Below are 19526 nucleotides of genomic sequence, written 5' to 3'. Positions count from 1 at the left end.
ATATATATGAGCTAGGCATCCAGCTCCTCCCAGTGGGAAGGAGGAGCCGCAGGGTGGGAGGCTACAAGAAACCCAGAAACCAAGATGGCCGCCAGCACATGTCAAACGAAGGAGAACAGCAAGAAGGTAAGACCATGACAGGGTGTGGTTAAAGAACTGTTCTAATAGTACTAGCTGGGTGATGTCCTCTATGGTATGTGACGAGACCCTTGCTCGCTCGCTTCCGCTCTCCCGACACTCCTCTGTTTCTAGTGAGTCAGCTTGCAGATCGCAACGTCTGATGGTTCGGTCAACCAAGGATCCGGGATCCGAACTACAGCTATGTGCCGTCCGGAATCCATTAGAACAAACACCAAGCAGGCTGTATGTAAGTTCAAACAGGAAGACCATTTATTGGAAGAACATAGCACACTTTTATACAGAATTTGGAACATCCTGCCCCCAACAACCCCCCTCCTATTGGTCAATTGCAAAGTACCTGCAGTTCCCCTTCAGGTCCTCCTTTCGCCATGCAAATGAGGACTTGAAAATGAGTCAGCAGGGATTGGTCAGATAAATTGAGTAGAAGGACTGTTATGTGTAATGAGACAGAAGCCCCATGGGCAATCAATGTACACATTAGCCAGACACAGAACGATGGTTCCCTAACAAGCCCCCAATACACATTACGTCACAGTGGCTATGGGGGGGGTTTCCACCCCACGTGCGGCGGGCAGAGGCACCGATTGGCGGCCTTCTGGGGGTCACCGGGGCGCAGAGCAATGCCCACTTTTGTGATGACCTGGCTGTGATTGGTCCAGACTCCAGCCTGGACCAATCATCATTCAGGACATCCTGACCCTGCTGACATCGTTGGGGGGCGGTGCCGGTGTGTGCGTCAGTCACTCACCGTCAGGGCAGCCATCAGAAATTTTGGGGCCCCTTACACTGCTTTAGGCCTGGGCCCCTCCGGGCCTGATCACCAACATTTTGCGGCGCCCGCCCTCTGGCCGTCCCACCGAATCCGCCCACTGGCCATCCCACCAAGTCCTTCAGTGCACCCACTGATATTCTGACACTCTTACAACTTATGAAAATGAATCCAAGCCAGCAAAGAGACATCCCCGTATATTCAGCAAGGAGACATCCGAATCCAGCAAAGAGACGGCCTCATATATTGAGCAAAGACACATCCCCAACCAGTAAAGAGACAGCCCCATACTGTATATTCAGCAAAGAGACAGCGCAATCCAGCAAAGAAACATCCCTTCAGCTGCATTGGCTTCCTCTGGAGCCATCCTGCTTTAGCAATTGCTAGTTACTACAGCAGCAACAACTCATTGGTTGGGGCCTGGGCGGCTGGGCCCCTCAGAACGCCCAGGCCCCCTACATGTGTATGGGCTGTCCCCCCCCCTGATGGCTGCCCTGCTCACCATCACCGGCCGATCTCCGTCACCTTCCCGCCGCACCGGTTTCCGCTGCCGCCAGAAGAAGGAAGAAGAGGACTCGAGGAGAGGAGCAGCGCGCTGTGGACATCTCGCAGGCAGCCCAGGAGAGCAGGTAAGTGATTGAAGCCGCTGCAACGCGATGCCATGACCTGTGACCTGACCTGTGACATGCCTGTGACATGACTGTGACATGACCTGTGACATGACTGTGACATGACCTTACCATGACCTGTGACATGCCTATACCATGACCTGTGACATGCATGTACCATGACCTGTGCCATGCCCTTACCATGACCTGTGACATGCCTGTACCATCACATGTACCATGCCCTTACCATGACCTGTGACTTGCCTATACCATCACCTGTGACATGCCTGTACCATGACCTGTGCCATGCCCTTACCATGACCTGTGACATGCCTGTACCATCACATGTACCATGCCCTTACCATGACCTGTGACTTGCCTATACCATCACCTGTGACATGCCTGTACCATCACCTGTGCCATGCCCTTACCATGACCTGTGACTTGCCTATACCATCACCTGTGACATGCCTGTACCATGACCTGTGCACATGCCCTTACCATGACCTGTGACATGCCTATACCATCACCTGTGACATGCCTGTGCCATGACCTGTGCCATGCCCTTACCATGACCTGTGACATGCCTGTACCATGACCTGTGCCATGCCCTTACCATGACCTGTGCCATGCCCTTACCATGACCTGTGACATGCCCGTACCATGACCTGTGCCATGCCTGTACCATGACCTGTGTTATGACCTGTGCCATGACCTGTGACATGCCTGTACCATGACCTGTGCCATGACCTGTGACATGCCCTTACCATGACCTGTGACATGCCTATACCATGACCTGTGACATGCCTGTGCCATGACCTGTGCCATGCCCTTACCATGACCTGTGACATGCCCTTACCATGACCTGTGACATGCCCGTACCATGACCTGTTCCATGCCCTTACCATGACCTGTGCCATGCCCTTGCCATGACCTGTGCCATGCCCTTACCATGACCTGTGACATGCCTGTACCATGACCTGTGCAATGCCTGTGCCATGACCTGTGATATGCCTGTACTGTGACCTGTGCCATGACCTGTGACATGCCCTTACCATCACCTGTGCCATGCCCTTACCATGGCCTGTACCATGACCTGTGCCATGCCTGTACCATGACCTGTGCCATGCCTGTGTCATGACCTGTGCCATGACCTGTGACATGCCTGTACCATGATCTGTGACATGCCCTTACCATGACCTGTGACATGCCTATACCATCACCTGTGACATGCATGTATCATGACCTGTGACATGCCTGTGCCATGCCCTTACCATGACCTGTGACATGCCTGAACCATCACCTGTGCCATGCCCTTACCATGACCTGTGCCATGCCTGTACAATGAGCTGTGCCATGCCTGTACAATGAGCTGTGCCATGCCTGTGTCATGATCTCTGGATGGGAGCATATGTTGTTCTAGACCTTGGATATACCTTTCAGCATTGATGGTGCCTTTCCAGATGTGTAAGCTGCCCATGCCACACGCACTCATGCAACCCCATACCATCAGAGATGCAGGCTTCTGAACTGAGCGCTGAGAACAACTTGGGTTGTCCTTGTCCTCTTTAGTCCGGATGACATGGCGTCCCAGTTTTCAAAAAAGAACTTCAAATTTTGATTCGTCTGACCACAGAACAGTTTTCCACTTTGCCACAGTCCATTTTAAATTAGCCTTGGCACAGAGAAAACGCCTGCGCTTCTGGATCATGTTTAGATTTGGCTTCTTTTTTGGCCTATAGAGTTTTAGCCTGCAACGCCGAATGGCACGGTGGATTGTGTTCACCGACAATGTTTTCTGGAAGTATTCCTGAGCCCATGTTGTGATTTCCATTACAGTAGCATTCCTGTATGTGATGCAGTGCCGTCTAAGGGTCTGAAGATCGCAGGCATCCAATATGTTTTTTTGGCCTTGAACCTTATGCAGAGATTGTTCCAGATTCTCTGAATCTTTGGATGATATTATGCACTGTAGATGATGATAACTTCAAACTCTTTGCAATTTTTCTCTGAGAAACTCCTTTCTGATATTGCTCCACTATTTTTCGCCGCAGCATTGGGGGAATTGGTGATCCTCTGCCCATCTTGACTTCTGAGAGACACTGCCACTCTGAGAGGCTCTTTTTATACCCAATCATGTTGCCAATTGACCTAATAAGTTGCAAATTGGTCCCCCAGCTGTTCCTTATATGTACATTTAACTTTTCCGGCCTCTTATTGCTACCTGTCCCAACTTTTTTGGAATGTGTAGCTCTCATGAAATCCAAAATGAGCCAATATTTGGCATGACATTTCGAAATGTCTCACTTTCAACATTTGATATGTTATCTATATTATATTGTGAATAAAATATACGTTTATGAGGTTTGTAAATTAGTTGATTCCTTTTTTACTTGCAATTTGTACAGTGTCCCAACTTTTTTGGAATTGGGTTTGTAGTTTAAGATGGAGATCTAAGTTCCACTATAAATACCAAAAACCAAAACCCCTGGACTGTTTATTGGGTAACGAGCCATTGGGAGTAAGGAGGGATGTGTGAACTGTCCCTAAGTGACTATCTGCAGGTAATCAGAGGAGGCCCAACAAGTCATCACACAGCAAGCCCTACAGGGACAGTGCTACATTTGGGGACTCATCTGGGATTTCTTCTGAATTACAGCAGTGGTTGTTGCCAGGAACAGACGAGTATTTGCCCAAGTAACGCTATGACTTCTCAAGTAAAATGCTGGGGTGTCAATGGAGAAAGAATGTGTTGTATTGTAGGAGAAATCGTGTCTGCTTTACAGTAATCTGTGCAAGTGTGCTTTCAAGTTATGGTCAAGAAAGCAGTGACCCGGAACGCAGGGATCGGCACATCAGGGGTTGTGTCAGTAGTAGTACTGTGGAAGAAAAGGTCTGCCGTGCAGCCGGTAACAGCAGGACAATTTGTAACAGCAGTGAGGGAGTTTGGTTGGCTTGTAAATGCAGAAGTGCAACTGGAGCTTAAGTACAGACAGAAGAGGCATATGCATGTGTATCTGTGAAAGGGAACACAATCTGCATTGCAGTACCATTCATGCAGGCTGGGCAGCGTTATGGCAGCAGCGGAGGGGTTACTACACCTCGCGGGAGAGAGCGTGTCAAAGAGATCTGCCTTGCAGGAGGAGCCACTACCATAGAGTCAGGTAGTCTGGGGTCAAGGGCAGAGTCACCATCCTCAGGCTGCCAATCCGAATGCAGGAAGGGAGCTAAGGCATTACTTCTGCCATTGGGTGTAGCTGAGGAGCAGACATGTGTGTGGAGGAGCAAGAGGGCCGGTGCTACCAGTAAGGTGACCTAGGCAGCCGCCTAGGGCGCAACTTAGCAGGGGGTGCCGGCGGAGCCTGACCCGAGGTAAGTGACCTACTATAAGTCACTGAAGGGGTTTTAACCAGTGGCGGCTGGCCCGTCCATTAGGGGCACAGGCCCATCCATGCATCCAGCCCCCTAATCTACATGCAGGGCACCAGATGCATGGATTTAAATGAGGGTGTTTTTTTTTAAGCATGTGATTAGAGCCGGAGGCTCTAATAGACTTCAAAAAAGGGTGGGCTCGGGGCGCAGAGCACTGCGCCCTGAGTCCACCCAGTTGTGTGACAAAAGCGAATAAATATTTGCTATTGCCACACTGATTCTCCTCCTGGCCAATCAGGAAGCGGGTCCTGAGACCTGTTTCCCAATTGGCCAAAGGAGAAGGCATCCTATTGGCGAAAGAGGAGGGAGGAGACGGCCGCTGAGAGGGGACATGGAGGAGAATGAGGGGGAAGCCACCATCGTCCGAAGTAACAAGGTAAGTGAACTGGCGCCCGGGGGGTTATGGTGTGGACTGGACTCTGGAGTGATGGGGGGGGGTCTGTTGCCAGGTCCGTCTTACGCCCCCCCCCCCCGACCGATGGAGCACCAGCCGCCACTAGTTTTAACCCCTTCAGCAACTTGGGATGGGGGGTGGTAAAGCATATGGGGGGGGGGCGGCAATTTTTATTTTGCCAAAAATCCTTGCACCAGCCCTGAGCAAGATGGTGGATGCCAGAGTGAGCCGGAGCGCAGGGACTATCCCACGTGTTGGCAGAGAACCTGCAGAACAGACTGAATTGCAGAATCCGACCCTGTTGGACACAGGGGTCAGATTGATGCCCAAGGGAAGTCTAGCCTTGTGCAGCAGAGGGGACACAGAGTATCTTGGACTGGTATGTAGCAGATGCCTGAATGTGTCCATGCAGCTGCGAGCATGGGGCAAGATCGTCCGCATACTTCATTCTGACCACTACTACTGAAGTGTGTCGAGTTCTTGCTTCAGCTGAAAAGTTTGAGTTATAGAGGGGCTAGCATGCCGAAGAGTCCCTTTGATACCATATTGCTGTTAGCCCTTTATTCCAAATCCCTCTTCTCTTCTATCCTTGCAAAGGAAGATGGGGATCAGCGAAACTGCTTCAGTTTCTTCACCTGGGAGAAAGACCTTTTGCCACAAAGAACTTCTGGTAAAGCCAGGGGCAGCTATCTGGAGGGGGAAAATCCCTAAATTTACAAAGCCACCCTGCTAAAGGACACTTTGTGAAGATCTTTGTGACTATGTGCCACCACCATTGCTAAGAGAAGAATTAAGAAAGGACACTTTGTGAAGATACTTTGTTTAAAGGACACTTTGCCAAGATCCTTTTGGGCCAGTGGGCCAAAGTAATGTTGGAAGTAACTTTGTGCTGAGTTGCTACCTTGTGAGAGAAGGGTAGTGGCTCATTGCCACTTCAGAGAGAGGGCTGCCGGAGTGAAAGATCCGTTGAAGAGTTCTTATGGACAGTCACAAGCAGGGCTTTTTTTCTCAGAGAATAGGTGCAGGAACTCCCCCTTTCAGAGTCACTCCTTGTCTCCACCCCCTATCCACCTCCGAACACCGTCCCTTGGTTCCAACCCCTACCCACCTTTCAATAACTCCTCTTTTAGAGAATACAAACATTTGTGGTGCTAGGTAATGTGTATGGAATTTGTCAATGATAACAAGAAAAGCAGTGAAATAGATCCCCGACAGCAAGAAACAATAGACCCCCCATCAACAATAGATCCCCCAAGCAACAGTGGACCGCTTGCAACGATAAATTCCCACCCCCTCCCCCCAGCAACAATAGACCCCAAGCAGCAACAATAAATATCCTCACAGCGAGCAACAATAGACCCCCAGCAGCCAGCAACAATAGACCCCTACCTCAACAGTAGATTCCTCCTAGCAACAACTGACCCCGCAGCAATATAAGACCCACCTTCAGCAACAATAGATCCCCCACCAGTAACAATAGACCTCAATCAATAGACCCTGTAGCATACCCCAGAAAACCTTGCCATTACATGCATTCAGTGCTGGAGGTGCCGGAACTGCATTCCCCCGCGTTCCCCCGCGTTCCCGCTGAAAAAAAGCCCTGGTCACAAGTAAAGCAAGCTTTGCTCAGGCTCCAGCAACAATAGCCTGCTGCCAGGAGAAGATGTGTTGCCTCAGTGTTACAGAGAGAAGGACACTGTGAACACCAGTCGGGTGGACTCCGCACTTCTCTAACCTAACTTGTGGGTCTGACTAGGATAGGAAAAAGTCAGTGCCCTGGTAATTGAGAGGGACTGTGTCTATTGCTAGTCATAAGTTTCTCAGATGGAACCCGTACAGATGTGTTAGTCAGTTAGATTGGCAGGATTGTTCTGTTTTAGTCTAATACAGGTGCACAACAGAACGAGGAGTCAAGCGTGCCCTTAGGGGGCTGGATGCATCGGAAGTCTCTACGGGAACGTTAGAGTTAGAGATTCTGCAGGTCAGAAGGTCGCCTCTATGGAGAGGGCAGTCTCACTGTGAGTATGTAGGATGTGCAGATGCTATGTGCTCACCCTTTCCTTTGCAGGCTTGTGGAGGACCCTCGGGCCTTGAAAGGTCATTCACTGTCCATTTCGTGTATATATGTACAAAGGTTATTTGCAGCATAGTTAGTCAGGATATTCAACTTTTTCCTGTCAGACAGATTGTTTGGCGGGTGGTGCATTGGTCTAAATGCACCTGGTAAAAGTGTAAATTTGTAAATATTGTACAGCAGAGATTTATATTTTTTTCACGTAATTTATTGTGTCTACTGGCCACATATGGGGTATGCCTCATGGCCCTGTACATAAGTTATTTATTTTTTCCCCCTTTCCAAGTTTGTGGGATACTCCCTGTAAATTTTTATACAGATATTTTTGTAGGGGCGGATGCCCAGAGCCAGTGAGGACATGGCTCAGTTGGCGGGGGGTGGATGTAGCACCCTCCTATGGTGCTAGAGAGAGAGAGTATAGTTTTGGATCTTTTCTGCTTACCAGAAGGATTGCAGGTAAATCTATATTGTTCTCTGCCTACCAGAGAGCAGGATCTGCTAGTGAGGTCTGCTCATTGTGCTCAGTTGCAGCTCAGTTTGTCTGAAGTGTTTCACACTGGTCCAATAGGGAGGTGTCACGTACCTGGTCGGAGGCCGAAGTGCTAAGAGGGCTTCCCTTGCAGGTAAGTGCAGCATGCCCCTGAAAGTGAGAAGTGAGAGAAGCAGGGTATGCCAGCTGTGGCAGGCTGAGGTGATGCAGAGATGTCCGCTGGATGGCGGCTGATGAGCAGGATGCACTGCTGGGCAGGAGTCCCTCAGGAGTACCGGGTGAGACTTGGCAGCAGGGAGGGCCAGGAGCAAAGTCAGGAGCCAGGTCAGAAGTCATGCACGAAAGGTCAGCCAGGAGAAAGCAGCAAGCAGGGTCAGAAGTCTGCCGGGGTCAAACACTGGTAATCAGGCAGTAGCGGAATCAGAAGAGCAAGCCAGGGGTCAAGCACACAGCAGCAGGCAGAAGCAGGGTCCTGGAACAAGCCAAGGGTCAAAGCCAGGAATGCAGACAAGACAGGCCAAAGCAAGCTGGGTTGGTAACAGGAAATCCAATAATATCAAGCACACGAACACAGGAACATAGGAACATATTGGGGGGGGGGGGGGAGCGAAGATCTTCCAGCATTTAGTGGCTCATGTTGCTGGCTTTAAATAGGCCCCTGGGTGCAAGCATCTGTCACGCATTGTGTGCGCTTTGACGTGCGCAATGGTGCATGGATCTTCGTGGCCGTTCTTGCCCGTGCGTGTATTAGCATTGGCAAATTTCTAAGTGGGCATTTGCAGATGTGCCAATCTTTCTATGAACTGTTCTCTGACAGGAGGCATATTGGACAGTGGGAAGAAACCTGGCAAATGAGTGCACGGGCATTTAGTACAGTCCTGGTGATTGGCAGAGGAAAGTGCCTCGGGTGCATGCTGGGATACTGTATAAATGCCAAGAGCACATCTGCTCGGGGTCTTTCAGCTGGAGAGCGGAGTCCAGGAGGGAAGAGGGCGGCTACCTCCTCCTCTGTAGAGCTTACCATGCGGCCTCAGGTGGTCGACCTGAGGGCCTAAAGAGTAGAGAGGAACTGAACCCGGAGGTTCTGCAGAGCTGACTGGAAGGGAGATACTTTTAAGGATCTGATTCTGCCTACAGTGAGTACAGATCTGTGTCAAGGGGCCTGACCTGAGGGGGGCCATCCCTTTCAGCTAGAAGAGTCAGTGGATGGGTGTCAGTAATGGGGATGCTAGAGAGTGTCCCGAAGATAATGTAGTTCATCAAGTCTATTGCTGGGAGAGAGAGCAAGGAGCCTTAACCCTTTCCATACCTGTAGCAATGTGTCTGCTTCCACAAGTATCCTGGTGAGGCCACGTTGGAGTTGTCCTTATCAACTGTAAATAGTTCAAGTTGGAGTATCCCACTATTCCCTTCTCCCATCCAAGGTCCACAATAAATACCAAAACCCAAAACCCCTGGACTGTTTAATGAGTAACGAGCCATTGGGAGTAAGGATGGATGTGTGAACTGTCGCTAAGTTGCTGTCTGCAGGTAATCAGAGGAGGCCCAAGAAGTCATCACACAGCAAGCCCTACGGGAACAGTGCTACATATACAGTACCTCGCAAAAGTGAGTACACCCCTCACATTTTTGTAAATATTTTATATCTTTTTATGTGACAACACTGAAGAAATGACACTTTGCTACAATGTAAAGTAGTGAGTGTACAGCTTGTATAACAGTGTAAATTTGCTGTCCCCTCAAAATAACTCAACACACAGCCATTAATGTCTAACCCGCTGGCAACAAAAGTGAGTACACCCCTAAGTCAAAATGTCCAAACTGGGCCTAATTAGCCATTTTCCCTCCCCAATGTCATGTGACTCGTTAGTGTTACAAGGTCTCAGGTGTGAATGGGGAGCAGGTGTGTTACATTTGGTGTTATCGCTCTCACTCTCTCATATTGCTCTACATAAAGATGGCCTAGGCTATAAGAAGATTGCCAAGACCCTGAAACTGAGCTGCAGCATTTTGTGAGATACTGTATGTATATATAATATATATATATATATTTTTTCCCTTTTATTAATTGAACTACATAGACTTGTGTCTTTTTTCAACCAAACTAACTATGTAACTATATCATTTGCATCTTTTATATCTGCCTGGAGTTCAGCTTTATTGCTGACGTCGAGTGGTGCAAAGTGGCTTGATATCGGTATTATCGCGGTCATCGCCTTTCTCTGGTTTAGAACTATGAGATATTCAAAATACGCCACCAACATTCTGGTAACGTCTCAGATGGAATACGCCCTCAGGTCACGAATTCCTCGCAGCGACAAAGGCAGCAGCGGGGTGACCCTTGGCGCCACACAGACCATCGCACGCACCAGGAGAGGGCCCACGCCGGTGAGAACTGGCCCGGTGAGGCTGCAGCTGAATTTCTTATTTAGTCGCCTGGGGCCAAGAAACACAGGCAGGTGGAATGCTGACACATATCAGTGTTGTGTCTGTTTACAAATGACACTGCAGATATTAACAAAGATCAGCGATATAATGATTAACCACACGTCTGCTCAATCGGATTTATCATCGCTTATCTGCTGCAAAGACGAGGAGCCGGAGATCATTCAGAGAGATAATAAAAAAATGTGAAGCTGAATTCTGATATTAAAAACACACAAATACCGTATATACTCGAGTATAAGCCGACCCGAATATAAGCCGAGGCCCCTAATTTTACCACAAAAAATGGAAAAACTTATTGACTCGAGGATAAGCCTAGGGTGGGAAATGCAGCAGCTACTGGACCCAACTGGACCACCACGAGACACAAAACAGGGGCTGCGGGCATGGTACAGGAGATGGCGCAGGTCATGGTATAGGCATGGCACAGGTCATGGTAAGGGCATGGCACAGGTCATGGCACAGGTGATGGCACAGGCATGGCACAGGTCATGGTACAGGCATGGCACATATGATGGTATAGGCATGGCACAGGTGATGGTATAGGCATGGCACAGGCCATGGTACAGGCATGGCACAGGTCATGGTACAGGAGATGGTATAGGCATGGCACAGGTGATGGTATAGGCATGGCACAGGTGATGGTATAGGCATGGCACAGGTGATGGTACAGGCATGGCACAGTATGTACAGGCATGGCACAGTGGGTATAGGCATGGCAAAGTATGTGCAGACATGGCACAGTAGGTATAGGCATTGCACAGTATGTACAGGCATGGCACAGTATGTACAGGCATGGAACAGGAGATGCAGTGCTGCGGGCATGGTACAGGAGAATGTCCTGTACCATGCCCGCAGCACTGCATGAGCAAATGCAGGGGCTGCGGAGGAGTCTCACTTACCTGTCGGTGAGGCGCCTTCGATTTAAAAATCGCGCCGCCAGGCGCCAATATGTCACAGCGAATGCGCCGCCGATGCTCGGGAAAGCCCGTACATGTTTGGCTATTCCCGGGTATGCGGCGCATGTGCGGTGACATGTCGGCGCCGGGTGGCGCCATTTTTTTAAAAAAAGGTTACTCGAGTATAAGCCGAGGGGGGCTTTTTCAGCATGAAAAAACATGCTGAAAAACTCGGCTTATACTTGGTTTGGCGTTTCTGGCGGCTTCTCTGGTTGTGTTGTCACTATGTGTTGTTTTGATTTAATTAATGTTTTTGACGCTGTGTGTTTATTGTTTCAGCTTACTTTTTACATACCAAACTTCTGAAGAAGCGGCTCAATAACCGCGAAACATGTCAAGTGCTCATTGGGACATGGACCACCCTGCTACTCAGTAGTAGGGATGTACTGATTCAACTATTCATAATATTATACTGTATATCAGTCCATGTTCCATTTATACATATTTATCTCTATGGTTTTGTTTGTGAATATTCCATGTACACTATTGTCATTTTTGATAAAAAAAATTAAGATTTCTGCTCTCTTTGAATAAAGTTGTTAATTTTTTTATATAATCTCTCTATGAGTTGTGTGTACATTTAGCTCTATGGCACCATAAAAATCCCCTATGGTCCTATATGTTCTTTCATTCCTTGATGTCTGTGCAGTGTATACAATTTGTCCCCGCAGCCTGTTAGGTGATTCAGCGTCTCTCACCTCTAGCTGATGGGCCTTTTTGCTCACTGCCTTATGTTAATACTCATGAAAGACTTGTAGAGTTACTGACAGGTCTACTTTGATAAATGGTTACAAGAGAAGAACAGAGAATGGCTCCTAGGGTACCCTCTTAGCTGGTACATAGTAGTGATAAGATAAGGCTATGCTGAGCTGTGATATACCCGGTGGTTGTGCAGCTGCTTCCAGAAGAGTTTTTCCTGCTATTCCAACCTGTATGAGATCCTCACAGGCTGGAGGTCACATCACTTCTCTTGACGATTTGCATTACTCATAACCAAGGATTAACCCGCCTGCCATAGAAACAGAAACCATAGAAATGAAGAAATGTCTGAGCTCAAATCCAAGCGGCTTCTATCTACATCAGTGGCGGCCCGTGCATAGGGGGCGCCAGGGCGCCGCCCCCCTACCCCTAAAAAAAATAAAAAAGAAAAAGAAAAAAAAAAATGACAAAGCGAACAAATAAAGTTTTACAAAAAAAAAATTGGGTTCGCCGGCCTCTGTAATGGAAGTGGTGGCTAGGGGGGGGGGGGGGGGGGTGGGGTTTACATCCCAGAAGAGGCGCCGATCGGCTGCCTTCTGGGGGCATAACCGGAGCGCAAGTCTTTGCGATTGGACACCCCCACTTTCAGATATCCTGGCTGTGATTGGTCCAGGGTCCAGCCTGGACCAATCATCATCCAGGACATCCGATCCCTGACATCACAATGGGGGCGGTGCCGGTGCGTGAGTCAGTCACTCACCGCCGCTCGGAGGACGAGGGAGAAGCCACTCACCTTCCCGCCGCCGCCGCCGCCGCAGTCGCCGCAGTCGCCGCAGAGAGGACGGACTGGATCGAGGAGGGAAGAACCCGCCGCCGCCGCCAGGTAAGTGCATTAAATTGAAGGGAGCACGCACGCTGGTATCTGCATTGATTGGGGGACAATGCTATGGGCACTCTGCATTTATTGGGGTACAATGCTGTGGGCACTCTGCAATCATTGGGGTACAATGCTGTGGGCACTCTGCATTTATTGGGGTACAATGCTGTGGGCACTCTGCATTTATTGGGGTACAATGCTGTGGCACTCTGCAATCATTGGGGTACAATTCTGTGGCACTCTGCAATCATTGGGGTACAATGCTGTGGGCACTCTGCAATCATTGGGGTACAATTCTGTGGCACTCTGCAATCATTGGGGTACAATGCTGACTGTGGCACTCTGCAATCATTGGGGTACAATTCTGTGGCACTCTGCAATCATTGGGGTACAATGCTGTGGGCACTCTGCAATCATTGGGGTACAATTCTGTGACACTCTGCAATCATTGGGGTACAATGCTGTGGCACTCTGCAATCATTGGGGGACAATGCTGTGGGCACTCTGCAATCATTGGGGTACAATGCTGTGGCACTCTGCAATCATTGGGGTACAATGCTGACTGTGGCACTCTGCAATCATTGGGGTACAATGCTGTGGGCACTCTGCAATCATTGGGGTACAATTCTGTGGCACTCTGCAATCATTGGGGTACAATGCTGACTGTGGCACTCTGCAATCATTGGGGTACAATGCTGTGGGCACTCTGCAATCATTGGGGTACAATGCTGTGGCACTCTGCAATCATTGGGGTACAATTCTGTGGCACTCTGCAATCATTGGGGTACAATGCTGTGGGCACTCTTCAATCATTGGGGTACAATTCTGTGGCACTCTGCAATCATTGGGGTACAATGCTGTGGGCACTCTTCAATCATTGGGGTACAATTCTGTGGCACTCTGCAATCATTGGGGGACAATGCTGTGGGCACTCTGCAATCATTGTGGGACAATGCTGTGGGCACTCTGCAATCATTGGGGACAATGCTGTGGCGCTCTGCAGTGATTGGGGACAATGCTGTGGCGCTCTGCATTGAAAGGGGCATGCACGCTGAACTCTGCATTGTGGGGGCACAGCACAGTGTTCATTGCATTGAAGGGGGCACAGCACAGTGTTTATTGCATTGAAGGGGGCACAGCACAGTGTTCATTGCATTGAAGGGGGCACAGCACAGTGTTCATTGCATTGAAGGGGGCACAGCACAGTGTTCATTGCATTGAAGGGGGCACAGCACAGTGTTTATTGCATTGAAGGGGGCACAGCACAGTGTTTATTGCATTGAAGGGGGCACAGCACAGTGTTTATTGCATTGAAGGGGGCACAGCACAGTGTTCATTGCATTGAAGGGGGCACAGCACAGTGTTTATTGCATTGAAGGGGGCACAGCACAGTGTTTATTGCATTGAAGGGGGCACAGCACAGTGTTCATTGCATTGAAGGGGGCACAGCACAGTGTTCATTGCATTGAAGGGGGCACAGCACAGTGTTTATTGCATTGAAGGGGGCACAGCACAGTGTTTATTGCATTGAAGGGGGCACAGCACAGTGTTCATTGCATTGAAGGGGGCACAGCACAGTGTTCATTGCATTGAAGGGGGCACAGCACAGTGTTCATTGCATTGAAGGGGGCACAGCACAGTGTTCATTGCATTGAAGGGGGCACAGCACAGTGTTCATTGCATTGAAGGGGGCACAGCACAGTGTTTATTGCATTGAAGGGGGCACAGCACAGTGTTCATTGCATTGAAGGGGGCACAGCTTCAAAGTCACGCAATTTTTTTACAGAGTTTTTTGGCGCGAAGCAATACCTATTACATTTTTCTTTTTGCGCCCCCCCAAAAATTTTGAGCACCAGCCGCCACTGATCTACATGAGGTCCCAAAGGGATGTGGCTGCATAGAAACACTTAAAAATGGAAGGAACCCTCTCTTGGCCAGAAAGGGATCGCTTTGACACTGTTAGTCAGAAAGGGATCAATTTGAAACAGTAGACCAGTGACAGATCAATTTGACACAGTTGGCCAGAGAGGAATCGCTTTGATCCAATTGTTCAAAGATGGATCACTTAAACACAGTTGTTCAGGAAGGATCACTTTGACATTGTTGGCCAGAGATGTTTTACTTTGACGCAGTTGGCCACAAGGGGATTGTGACGAGACCCTTGCTCGCTCTGTCCGCTCTCCCGACACTCCTCTGTTTCTAGTAAATCAGCTTGCAGATCGCAACGTCTGATGGTTCGGTCAACCAAAGGTCCGGAATCCATTAGAACACACACCAGGCAGGCTGTATGTAAGTTCAAACAGGAAGACAATTTATTGGAAGAACACAGCACACTTTTATACAGAATTTGGAACATCCTGCCCCCAACAACCGCCGGTTGTACCTGCAGTTCCCATTCAGGTCCTCTTTTAGCCATGCAAATGAGGAATTGAAAATGAGTCAGCAGTGATTGGTCAGATAGCTTGACCAGAAGGACTGCCATGCAAATGAGGAATTGAAAATGAGTCAACAGGGATTGGTCAGATAGCTTGACCAGAAGGACTGCCATGCAAATGAGGAATTGAAAATGAGTCAACAGGGATTGGTCAGATAGCATGACCAGAAGGACTGCCATGCAAATGAGGACTTGAAAATGAGTCAACAGGGATTGGTCAGATAGCTTGACCAGAAGGGCTGCCATGTGCAAGGAGACAGAAGCCCCAGGGGGCAATCAATGTACACAATAGTCAGACACAGAACAATGGTTCCCTAATGAGCCCTCAATACACATTACTCTGAGTGTCAATACATCCCTTAGCAGACAACAGGTGAGGTCATTAGCACACCTGACAATAGGTGAATGGAAAGCCACCTCAGACCAAAAGCAACATTGTTAGCCAGCCCGTCTCCCCATTGAACTTCCTGGAATGACCATATTAGGAGTTGGACTTCCTGCTCAGAGACCTCATGGCAAAGGGGACAAATGACCTTGCTGACAAATATGAAGCAATTCAACCCATCACCCATCTGTCCTTAAATTCCAGTGATGGTGAACACCATCACATATCTTCCCCCGGGGAAACAGTCCAACAGCCACAGTGGGACCCCGAACGGGTCAACTCGAGGATGTTGGAAAAGTAGTCTTAAGGTTCTAGGTCTGTCTGTCGGGATAACCCCTCCGCATTCCCATGTATATTCCTGGTGTAGGGGTGTGGGGCCTTTGTGTAATTGAGAAATCTACCCGTATGTGTCTTCCATCAAGTTCCATTACATTTGCACGTTCTTTTGCCTCCTTTGCGTCTTCAACGTTTTCAAAGAAGACAAACGCGAAACCCCTGGAACGTCGAGACTGCCGACCATACACAATGGATACATCAGCCATTGGACCATATTTTGAAAATACTTCTCTTAGATCTCGCTCCGTTGTGTAAAGACTTAGGCCAAACATGCCCAAACAGCAGTTAGGATCAGGATTTGCCCGACCTACACTACTTCCTATATGCCGCCTTTCGATTTGACATGGGAGAGCGACTGTGGCTGTGACGTCTGGTGGTCCCGGCCATGGCGGCCTCTGGGGCATAAGAGGAAGTTAAATGACCCAAATCGTCCCCCAAAAGTACTTCTGCGGGTAACTCGCGTAGTAATCCCACTCGCACCTGTCACTCCCCTGAGCCCCAATCCAAGAGGACTTGGGCGGTGGATAAACGTAGCACCTGGCCCCCTGCTACCCTGACTGCAACAGTTTAGCCAGTCCGGGCTGACTGGGGAATTATGTGAGGCTGGATGAGGGTAATCGTAGCCCCGGAATCGTGGAGTCCCTGGGCCGGCTGCCCAATAACCCATACTGCCTGTCGATGGTGCTGCCGATTATCTCTGGCAGCAGCTTGGACAGGATCCGCTTTGAAAAGTTTGCCGCACTCTTCCTGAACATCTCGATGGTTGGGCTTATTCTGGTAGCAATGAGCCACTGGTCTGGATGGATGATTAGTCTCTCGATACCTCGTGGATTGGCTAGGGCAATGTCGTTGCAGATGACCAGTTCGGTTACAGGTATAGCACTTAGGTCCGGTAGGAGGGTTGGGTCGGGCTGGGGGTCTCGAGGCAGACCACGGAGGTACTGAAGTCGGCTTAGAGGCTGGTAAACTGGGCCGAGATAGTGGATAGCGCTCGTTTTCGTCTGACCTTCGAGAGTCCAGATATTCATCGGCCAGAGTAGCCGCTTGCTGTACCGTCTGTGGTTTATCTCGCACCAGGGGCGTAACTACAGGGGTTGCAGGGGTTGCGATTGCTACCGGGCCCCATGCTCCAGGGGGCCCAGTAGCAAACCAGTGGGTGAACTTCCAGGATTGCAAAAGTCACACTTGCGACCGGGCCCTGGCATTGCACCACTGTGGGGAGGCCCCAAGATTGCAGGAAGGGAGCCCACTGCAGAACTTGTGAAAGGATCCTGCTGCGGGACCGTAATAAAAGGCCATGCAACGAGAATAAAGAGCCCCAGGATTAGTGGGAAGAGCCCTGGGCTTGAAGGGAAGGGCCCCGGCCAGGGATCTGGGGGGGCCCTTCATGGTTTCTTGCATCGGGGCCCTGAAGGCTCTAGTTACGCCTCTGTCTCGCACCCAATCCCGTACTACCGGAGGGGTGTGGTTAAAGAACTGTTCTAATAGTACTAGCTGGGTGATGTCCTCTATGGTATGAGCGTGGCTTCCCTGGAACCAGCTCTTAAGGTTCCGCTGCATACGATGTGCCCACTCCACGTATGTTGTGTTGGTTTGTTTCCGGGATTCTCGAAACTTAATCCGGCTGGCTTCGGGTGTAATGGCAAATCGGGCTAGCAAATCTTCTTTTACCCGGTCGTAGTCTTTAGCGTCTTCGTCCTCCAGGGCCCGATATGCATCCGCCGCTCTGCCAGTTAAATTACTCGCCAGTAAGGCGACCCAATCTTGGGACAGTACTTCATGTATCTGGCATAGTCTCTCAAAGTCCTGCAGGAATGCGTCAATTTCCTCCTCTCCTTCCTTAAATAGTTTAACGCCCGAAAGGGCAACTTACGGAAAGTCGCTGCATCTTTAGGCGTTTTCTCCGATTGCCGTATTTCTGCCATTCTCTGCTCATGTTGCCGCTCTCGTTCCCTCTCTTGCCGTTCTCGTTCTTTCTCTTGTCGTTCTAGTTCTTTCTCTTGTCGCTCATCCTGCAGCTGGATGTCTCTAATGGCATTCTGTATGGCGGTCTCTGATGGGTTAGCACCATATAATGCCAACCGCTCTCGAACTCGTTGCTGAAACAAATCTTCAACTGACCGGGGTCCTGCATCACCATCCCTCTTATCCATCTTGGATAGCTCACTGATCAGGGGGCCTTGTTCTTTGTCCCAGCGGTCCCTCTGCGGCTCTCAAATAAGTCTTTCAGCGTGGCTCTCCTGCATGCTGCATAGCTGTTCATTGACTGTGGTGGTTTGGAGGGTCCCGGTAACTGGAGAGCAAATTCCACCGCTGCCAACCAATGTGACGAGACCCTTGCTCGCTCTGTCCGCTCTCCCGACACTCCTCTGTTTCTAGTAAATCAGCTTGCAAATCGCAACGTCTGATGGTTCGGTCAACCAAAGATCCGGGATCCGAACTACAGCTATGTGCCGTCCGGAATCCATTAGAACACACACCAGGCAGGCTGTATGTAAGTTCAAACAGGAAGACAATTTATTGGAAGAACACAGCACACTTTTATACAGAATTTGGAACATCATGCCCCCAACAACCGCCCTCCCATTGGTCAATTGCAAAGTACCTGCAGTTCCCATTCAGGTCCTCTTTTAGCCATGCAAATGAGGAATTGAAAATGAGTCAGCAGTGATTGGTCAGATAGCTTGACCAGAAGGACTGCCATGCAAATGAGGACTTGAAAATGAGTCAACAGGGATTGGTCAGATTGCTTGACCAGAAGGGCTGCCATGTGCAAGGAGACAGAAGCCCCAGGGGGCAATCAATGTACACAATAGTCAGACACAGAACAATGGTTCCCTAACGAGCCCTCAATACACATTACTCTGAGTGTCAATACATCCCTTAGCAGACAACAGGTGATGTCATTAGCACACCTGACAATAGGTGAATGGAAAGCCACCTCAGACCAAAAGCAACATTGTTAGCCAGCCCGTCTCCCCATTGAACTTCCTGGAATGACCATATTAGGAGTTGGACTTCCTGCTCAGAGACCTCATGGCAAAGGGGACAAATGACCCTGCTGACAAATATGAAGCAATTCAACCCATCACACATCTGTCCTTAAATTCCAGTGATGGTGAACACCATCACAGGGATCACTTTTTTGCAGTTGGCCAGAGGGGTATAATTCTGACATTGTTGGCCAGAGATGTTTAACTTTGATGCAGTTGGTCAGAGATGGATCACTTTGACACAGTTCTTCAGAAAGTGATAACTTTGACACTGTTGGTCAGAGAGGAATCACTTTGACACAGATGGCCAGACAGGGATCACTTTGACGCAGTTGGCAAGAGAGGGATCACCTTGACGCAGTTGGCCAGAGAAAAGTATTACTTTGATGCAGTTGGACAGAGAAGTATTACTTTGATACAATTGGTCAGAGAGGGATCACTTTGACACAGTTGGCCAGAGAGGGATCACTTTGACACAGTTGGCAGAGAG

The sequence above is a fragment of the Pelophylax lessonae genome (genome assembly GCF_965119305.1).
Source record: "Pelophylax lessonae genome assembly, chromosome: 6".
Taxonomy (NCBI): Eukaryota; Metazoa; Chordata; class Amphibia; order Anura; family Ranidae; genus Pelophylax; species Pelophylax lessonae.
The sequence above is the reverse complement of the archived record's forward strand: the minus strand, read 5'-3'. Positions refer to the sequence as shown.